Source organism: Pristiophorus japonicus, chromosome 4, assembly GCF_044704955.1.
Source record: "Pristiophorus japonicus isolate sPriJap1 chromosome 4, sPriJap1.hap1, whole genome shotgun sequence".
NCBI lineage: Eukaryota > Metazoa > Chordata > Chondrichthyes > Pristiophoridae > Pristiophorus > Pristiophorus japonicus.
Genome location: NC_091980.1, coordinates 168,199,869 through 168,209,245, shown reverse-complemented (window position 1 = coordinate 168,209,245; position 9,377 = coordinate 168,199,869). Strand labels below are relative to the sequence as shown.

At 52.8% G+C, this 9,377-nt stretch overlaps 1 pseudogene; it reads left to right on the top strand.

Annotated features, from left to right (window-relative positions):
• Positions 1 to 8,838: 8,838 nt before the first annotated feature.
• LOC139263597 (U2 spliceosomal RNA) lies at positions 8,839 to 9,076 on the top strand (annotated as a pseudogene).
• Positions 9,077 to 9,377: the final 301 nt, after the last annotated feature.

Genomic DNA, 9,377 nt, shown 5'->3' with positions numbered 1-9,377 from the left:
ACAAGGGGTTGTTTGAGTACAACAGATGTCCGTTCGGGATTCGCTCGGCCGCCGCGATCTTCCAATGAAATATGGAAAGCCTCCTCAAGTCGATTCCAGGGACGGTGGTTTTTCAGGACGACATCCTCATTACGGGTTACAATACTGAAGAACACCTCCACAACCTGGAGGAGGTGCTACGCAGACTGGACTGGGTAGGTCTGCGACTGAAAAAGGCGAAGTGCGTCTTCCTAGCTCCAGAGGTAGAATTCCTGGGGATGAAGGTAGCAGCAGACGGGATCAGCCCTACTGCATCCAAGACGGAAGCGATCCAGAGAGCACCCAGACCCCATAACACGACGGAGCTGCATTCGTTCCTGGGGCTCCTGAACTATTTCGGTAACTTTCTTCCCAAATTGAGCACGCTGTTAGAGCCGCTACACGTGCTCCTACGCAAAGGTCGCGAATGGGTCTGGGGGGACAGCCAGGAAAGGGCTTTTAATAGAGCACGCAATTTGTTATGTTCCAACAATCTGTTAACGCTATATGACCCATGTAAGAAGCTTGTGTTAACGTGCGATGCGTTGTCCTATGGTGTCGGGTGTGTGTTGCAACATGTCAATGCCAAGGGTCAGTTACAGCCGGTAGCTTATGCCTCCAGGAGTCTGTCCCAGGCAGAAAGGGGCTACGGGATGGTAGAAAAGGAGGCGCTCGCATGTGTATATGCGGTAAAGAAAATGCACCAGTACCTGTTTGGCAGGAAATTTGAGCTGGAGACAGATCACAAACCCCTAACGTCCCTTTTGGCCGACAACAAGGCCATAAAGGCAAATGCATCGGCCCGCATATAGAGGTGGGCACTCTCGTTAGCTGCCTATGACTACACAATTCGGCACAGACCGGGCACCGAAAACTGCGCCGATGCACTCAGCAGGCTCCCACTAGCCACCACTGAAGGGGCTACCGAGCATGATGCTGAGATGGTCATGGCTATTGAAGCTTTCGGAAGCGAAGGCTCACCCGTGACAGCCCGTCAGATTAACGTCTGGACAAATAGAGACTCGCTATTGTCTCTAGTCAAGAAATGTGTCCTGAATGGGGACTGGGCAGCCACGTACAGGGCATGCCCTGAGAAATTTAAACCATTTCACAGGCGCAAGGATGAACTCTCGATTCAGGCCGATTGCCTACTGTGGGGAAACCGCGTAGTCATGCCCCAGATAGGCAGAGAGGTGTTCATCAGAGAACTCCACAATGGGCACCCGGGCATTGTCACGATGAAGGCAATTGCTAGGTCACACGTTTGGTGGCCAGGGATAGACGCAGATCTGGAACTTTGTGTTCGCAGGTGCAACACGTGTGCCCAGCTGGGCAATGCGCCCAGGGAAGCCCCCCTTAGCCCCTGGCCATGGCCCGCCAAGCCTTGGTCACGCATCCATGTGGACTACGCAGGTCCTTTCATGGGGAAAATGTTTTTGGTTGTAGTAGACGCCTACTCCAAATGGATCGAGTGTGACATTTTAAATTCAAGCACATCCTCTGCCACGGTAAAAAGTCTACGGGCAATGTTCGCCGCCTACGGTCTACCGGACATCTTGGTCAGCGACAATGGCCCGTGCTTCACAAGCACTGAATTCCAGGACTTCATGGCAGGCAATGGAATTAACCATGTTAGAACGGCACCGTTCAAGCTGGCCTCAAACGGCCAGGCAGAACGAGCAGTGCAGATAATCAAACAGGGGATGCTCAGATTCCAATGGGGTTCCCTACAAACCCGCTTATCACGCCTCCTGTTGGCCTATAGATCCCGACCACACTCGCTCACAGGGGTTCAACCTGCAGAGCTACTAATGAAAAGGACGCTCAAAACCCGATTATCCCTTATACACCCCACCATGAAAGAAATTGTCGAGAGCAGGCACCAGTCACAATATCACTACCATGACAGGAATGCGAGGGCGCGATGTATTGATGTAAATGATCCTGTTTTTGTCCTCAACTACGCTGCAGGGCCCAAATGGCTCGCAGGCACTGTGGTTGCCAAAGAGGGAAATAGGATTCTGGTAGTTAAACTTACCAATGGACAAATCTGCCGCAAACATGTGGATCAAACAAAAAGGAGGTTCAGCAACCCCATAGAAGAAGCAGAGGAAGAACACGATATAGAGTTCACTCCACCACAGGTGACCGAACACCGGAACCAAAGGGAGGAGAGCCCAGTCACTGTGGGCAGTCCGGACAGGCCTGAGGCACTGCAAACAGCAGACACTCAGGCCAGCGCCCAACAACCGGAGCCCCAACTCAGGCGCTCTACAAGGGAGCGTAAACCACCAGAGAGACTCAACCTGTGATCCCAATAAGATTTTGGGGGGCGAGGTGATGTCATGTATTCAACCAGCATTGTAACCCATGTATAAACTGACCTAAGTTGTACACCGTGAGAACAATGACCTCTAGGTGGGAGACACTCCTAACCAGAACCTTAAGGTATAAAAGGGGAAGCTCCACCCACCTTCATCACTTGAGTGCTAAAGAATAAAGGACAGGTCACAGACTGACCTTCTCTCAAGCATGGGCCTCGTGTGCATTTATACTGTGTAGTAAGGACGTATCACAGCCCATCATAAGATTGCCAACTCCAGCTGGTCAAATTCCTGGAGGTTTCATCACATGGCCTCCCGCCTCCATCAAACAGCCATTTTCCACGTCTCTGATGTTTTATATCTAATAAACAAAAGTGTTCAACGAAAATGAAAAAATACACACAAATATTTTTTTGAAGCCTGTATAACGTTTAGCCCAGGTTATTTACAGCAGTGTCCGGGAGATTAACCCTTAATTCCTGGAGACTCCAGGACAATCCTGGTGAATTGGTAATTCTGGATGGAAATGATCTGCTTTACCGTTCAGGGCGGCAGAGGCGACCTTTGACATCTCCAGGTTTCAGATTCTGCTTCAGATCGATCTCCAGCTGCGATTATTCGAGGAGTTAGCGTCCAAAACCCAGACCCGGCTCGGGTTGGACGATATCCCAGGAGGCCTCGTCACGTGACATGCCTCCCACTGCCCCTGATGTCACTTCTTGGTTCCATGTCCCCGACTCCCCTGCCTCCACGCGGTGCTGCGCTTGCACAGGGAATGTACCATTGAGTAGACGGATGCCGGTAAAATCATAACTCCTCCACGTGACTTCGAGGGCTCTGCCCGGATGCATTTCACTGGCTCCTCAAGCCCAAATCTGACTGAGCACCTTGTGCTTGAGATTGTGAAGGGATTATGCAAACGATTAATTATGTCTCCAATTATAATTCAGGTGCAGGCTTGTGAAATCAGACACGACTACACATATGTATATATTTAAAAAAATCTAATCTTTATTACATAGAATCATACAACAGAGAAGGAGGCCATTTGGCCTATCATGCCTGTGATAGCTTTTTGACACAGCTATCCACTTTGCTCCCACTCCCATGCTCTTTCCCCATAATCCTGCAAACCTTTTCGTGTATTTCTGATAGACTTTGGGGGTGAAATTGCTCTTTGGTATCGCCCCATTAGCATCTCCGGGGATCGCTATGGGGCACAATCAGGTTATCACCCTGGGGAAAGGGGTCGATAGCGCCTCCGGTGAAATTGCCCTGGTGGCTTGGGGGGTGGTGTGCCATTAGTGCCGCGCGCCGTGATTTGCGCCCCGGGATAGTGCATGCACGACAATGACATAGTCGGTGTGCACGCCGAACCCTCACTGCCCCACACTGACCTCTCACTGCCCCACACTGACCTCTCACTGACCCCACACTGACCCCTCACTGCCCCACACCGGCCCCTCACTGCCCCAAACCGACCCCTCATTGCCCCACACTGACCCCTCACTGCCCCACACCGGCCCCTCACTGCCCCACACTGACCCCTCACTGCCCCACACTGACCTCTCACTGACCCCTCACTGCCCCACACCGACCCCTCACTAGCCCCTCACCGGCCCCTCACTGCCCCAAACCGACCCCTCACTGCCCCACACCGACCCCTCACTACCCCACACCGGCCCCTCACTGCCCCACACGGACCCCTCATTGCCCCACACCGGCCCCTCACTGCCCCACACGGACCCCTCATTGCCCCACACCGACCCCTCACTGCCCCACACCGACCCCTCACTACCCCACACCGGCCCCTCACTGCCCCACACGAACCCCTCATTGCCCCACACCGACCTCTCACTGCCCCACACCGGCCCCTCACTGCCCTACACCGGCCCCTCACCGATCCCTCACTGCCCCAAACCGACCTCTCACTGCCCCACACTGACCCCTCACTGCCCCACACCCACCCCCCCAAACCCAACCCTCACTGCCCCAACCCTCACTGCCCCACACCTCACTGCCCCACACCGACCTCGTGGGGTAAATTGCCTTACGGCGGTGAGGATGGTGCTGCCTGATGTCAACTTAAAGGGGAGGCCATTTGCGTCTTGGGCCGCCATATTTTTCTGTCAGCGTGACAATGGCGGCCCTCGCCTTGAGTAGGCCACCATCCTGCAGCCCGACACTCCGTTATGAGTGCTGAGTTGTTGGTCTGTAATTGAAGGGGAGGGGCCTTCTGCCGCGTCAACGCTACATGGAGCATCCGCGTAGCACCAACCTTGCCAGCGGGGTCCTGGGCTCTGGAACATGGTGCTGGACTCAGCGGCGTTCTATGGCCTCCGATTGCCCTCTGCCTCCGTTGAGGGGTGGAAGAACGAATTCCTTGTCGGGGACGGAAATCACGGGACGGGCGATAAATGTTCCGGCTCCGGAAGGTTACCGCCTCCAAACGGGGTGCGGGGAAATTTCACCCCCTTTGTGTATGGGCAAAACAGCAACATGACCAGCGGAGTAAGAGGGCTCTACACTATATTCCCACAATGTTCCCGTCTGTTGTCCAGTTTTCCCATCATATTACTCTTGTCCCAACAGATGGCTGCTGGTGTCCTTGCAATCAGCACCGGTTAGCAGCAACCACTCTTCACCCAGCATCTTCTATCTCTTACTGATGCCCCTTCGACTTGAGGACTTGTCCAACCTACAGTCCCACAGACCCCTTTACACAACCAGAAATTCTCACTCAGCATTTGCATGCCATCTGATTTAATCCCACAAAGGGTCATCCCAAACACCCCGGGCATTTACTACCACCCGAAATATTATGGGTTAACACGACATTATTATATTTCTTAGATGTAAACCTAACATTTCACACAGTTACAATTAAAACAAGATCACAGCAATATTGCACTCAGAGAATCAATGGGACTTGCAGCAATATCCCTCAATAACCCTTCCCATCCTGTTTTCTGACCTTCACTCAAAACTATTATCTAACCAGGGGCGATTTCTGTATGACTTCCACCCTTGGGTTTTCACGCCGCTGTGTCTGGGAAATAGGGGCCAGGATTGGCCCTTTTAGTGACGGCCGGGAGGCACGAACGAAACGGAAAATATAATTCGCCCGGGCGCCGCACAAGAATCGGCGTCCGCAGAATGTGGCGAGGTGTTCAGGAGCGACACGCTCAGCGGCGGCGCTCCGATGATGACGTCATCGCCACGAACATCGCCCCCTTTCCGCCCCAGACGTAAAATTGCCCCACGCAACCGACCTTAACGCCTGGCGATGACAGCAACAGCTTGAACTGTCGAGTTGCAGTCGGGAACCGGATGTGCCAGCGCCATCTTGGAAAGTTTTTTCTGTCGGCCATGACTTATTTCTGGTTTCCAACAGTTCGGCAGAGTGGCTGGTGGACCGACAGCAGCGATTCTTTGCTCAAAGTGTCTTCCGCCACCTACCTTTTTCCCTGTATCACTCACGGCACTTTCGATGTTGTATCATTTCTGTCGCTTCATGGGGGCTGTGCTGGCCCTCGAAGGCCTGCTCCGACTTCACCGTCACAGGATGCTTCACCGGAGACAAATGTGCTGCCAATGACAGAGGGAAAAGTATCGAGAGAGGGAGAGAGAAAGGCTACGAGAAAGAGGGGGAGCAGCACAGGGAGAGGCCCGTGGAGCACGCCACAGGGAACACCACAGAGAGAGGCCCATGGTGAATGCCATGGGAAAGGGAAAGGGAGAGGGAAAGAGAGAGGGAAAGGGACAGGCATAGACAACCACCTGCAGCAGACAGGGAAAAGGCCATCAACATGTTGTCAGAGGATGAAGGCGCCACAAGGCTGGCAACAGGAGACCTTACCCTCCCAGGGTATTCCGGCAGCAGTTCTCCTACATCAATGTCACTGAGGCACGGTGTGTTCGAAGGCTGTGTTTCAGCAAGGGCGTGGTCACAGAGCTCTGCCATCTGCTGCAATCTGACCTCGAGCCTCAGACTAGGGTGACCACGGCTCTCTCAGTGGCAGTCAAGGTCACCATCATGCTCAATTTCTACACCAATGGATCTTTTCAGGGAGCATCAAGAGACATCTCCAACATCTCCCAGTTTGTCATCCATTGCTCCATCCACAGATGCTCTGTACAGAAGGAGGAGGGACTACATTTCCTTCCCCATGACCAGAGAGATGCAGCTCGAGCGTGCATGTGGCTTTGCCAGGATAGCGGGCTTCCCCATGGTGCAGGGTGCCATTGACTGCACCCACTGTCATGTATTTCACCATCTTGCAATGACTATAAGTATGTAACTGTAACTCATGCATACTATACCTGTACCCTTGTAATGCACACCCTGACCACAGGGAGTGAGCTCCTCAACTGGGTTTCCAGATAGAAAAGGGGAGGTCCCACCCAGGATCAGCGCTCTTCAGTCCTGGAAATAAAGTGAAGGTCAGAGTGACCGTGTCTGATATATTCATGCCTCGTGTGAGTTTGTAACAAGGTGCAGAGACACTACATCTGGCGACGAGAATCGGGAATCACCGAACCACGAGGATGGCCACTGGTGGCCCAGAGGAACGTTACTGTGTGGGTAAGGACTGGGATGACTTTGTGGAAAGACGCCAGCAGAGCTTTGTCACAAAGGACTGGCTGGGAGCGACAGCGGTTGACAAGCGGAGGGCGCATCTACCGACCAGCTGTGGTCCACAGACGTATGTTCTGATGAAAGACCTGCTCGCACCCCAAAAGCCAGTGGACAAGTCCTTCGAAGAGCTCAGCCAGCTGATCAGTGAGCATCTCAAGCCGGCAAGTAGCGTACACATGGCCCGGCACTGGTTCTACTCTCACCGGCGTCGGGAGGGTCAAAACATCTCGGACTTCGTGGCGGAACTGCGGCGTTTGGCCAGTCTCTGTAATTTCTCCAATGCCTGCAGTGGGGAGATGTTAAGGGACTTTTTCATCGAGGGCATCAATCATGTCGGCATTTTCAGGAGGCTATTAAAGACTAAGGATTTGACTTTAGAAGGGGCAGCGTTGATAGCTCAGACCTTCATGGCAGGGGAAGAGGAGACCAAGCTAATTTACGCACGCAGCCCTGGTTTTAACGTTGCGACGAACCAGGGAGTTAATTTTGTAAAAAGGATACAGAACCCCACAGGCAGGCAAGGTCAATTCAACACCGTCCAGGCAGGCAGACAAGGGCAATTCGACACCATCCAGGCAGCAACAAGCTCCAGGGTGGGCCCACAACAGGGACAATGGAAAGGGGATCGGCAATTCACGCCATCACGAGGAACAATGCATCCTGTGATGGGACAATTAACACCCTCCATCAGAGTGCTTAGAAATAGCCAAACATGCCATCAGAGAGGAATGCCTGGGAATAGTCCTTTTGTTAACAGCAATCTCAGCTCATGTTGGAGGTGTGGGGGCAGACACACTGCAAAAATCTGCAGCTTCCAACTTCACACCTGTAGGATTTGTAATGTCAAGGGATACCTGGCCAGGATGTGCAAAAAGGCAGTAGCGAGGCTAGTCTGCGAGACAGACGAACCAGACGAGGGGTCTGAAATGCAGGATGAGGCCTGGGGGAACAGCCATGGATGCTGAAGTTCAGAGAGTTCCTGTGGCCGATGTCCATAGCTCATACACTAAAACGCCACCCATGATGATGAAAGTCTTACTGAATGGCATCCCGGTGCACATGGAGCTGGATACGGGAGCTAGCCAGTCCCTCATGAGTGGCCAACAATTTGAGAGACTATGGCCACACAGAGCTAGCAGGCCCAAAATGGAACGCATTGAGACGCAGCTACGTACGTACATCAAAGAGATCATCCCAGTGCTGAGCAGTGCAAACTTGGTGGTAACGCATAATGGGTCACAGAACCGGCTGCCACTCTGGATTGTTCCGGGAAATGGCCCCGTGCTCTTGGGGAGGAGTTGGTGAGCTGAGATGAATTGGAAATGGGGGGATGTGCACGCCATTTCATCCGTGGAGCGAAGTTCCTGCTCGCAGGTATTGCAAAAATTCGAGTCACTCTTTCAACCCGGTGTCGGAACGTTCAAAGGCACCAAAGTAGTGATACACATCACTCCGGACGCCAGACCAGTGCACCGCAAAGCCAGAGCGGTGCCGTACGTGATGCGTGAGAAAATTGAAAGTGAACTGGACAGGCTGCTCAGGGAGGGCATAATTTCACCCGTTGAATTCAGCGACTGGGCAAGTCCCATTGTTCCCGTCCTCAAAGCAGATGGCTCGGTTAGGGTTTGTGGCGACTACAAAGCCACCATCAACCGAGTGTCGCTGCAAGACCAATACCCGCTCCCGAGAGCGGAGGACCTCTTTGCCACGCTGGCAGGTGGTAAGCTGTTCACGAAGCTGGACCTCACTTCGGCCTCCATGACTCAGGAACTGGCTGAAGAATCCAAATTTCTGACCACTATCACGGCACACAAAGGATTATTTGTTTACAATAGGTGCCCGTTTGGCATTCGTTCGGCAGCTTCTCGGCCTTTTGGCTAAGATCATGCGTAACTGACCTGACAGGGGAGTAACCATGACCCCAAAGTGGTTCTCCCTGGATCAGGAAGGTGGTTCTCCTATGCTTTTTGGAAATAGGAGGTGGGTGGGGTGGATTGACCCATCCACCTCCACGGAGGTGTGTGGGGGGCCTGACCCATCCACCTCCACGGCACGAACCTGGTATTGCAGTACTTCCAGGAACGGTGCAGTGGCTCTAGGCCTTTTGGTTAAGAGCATTGGCACAGAGTGATCCTTGATGTGTGCAAGGTGACCTCTGGCGTTTGTGATTTGACAAAGAATTGGAAAGATTGGCAACGAAAAATTTAAAAAAAAAAAAAAATTCGTTTGGCAGCTTCTCGCCCTTTTGGCTAAGATCAAGTGGAGTACCTGTTGATTGGGCATTCATATGCAAATCGACTGACTGCAGAAACTCGTTTTTCCAGTTTTGCTGGCCTACTACGTGCGGGACAGGAGGGTGAACACCTGTTTAATCAGCTTGGACCAGGAGAAAGCCT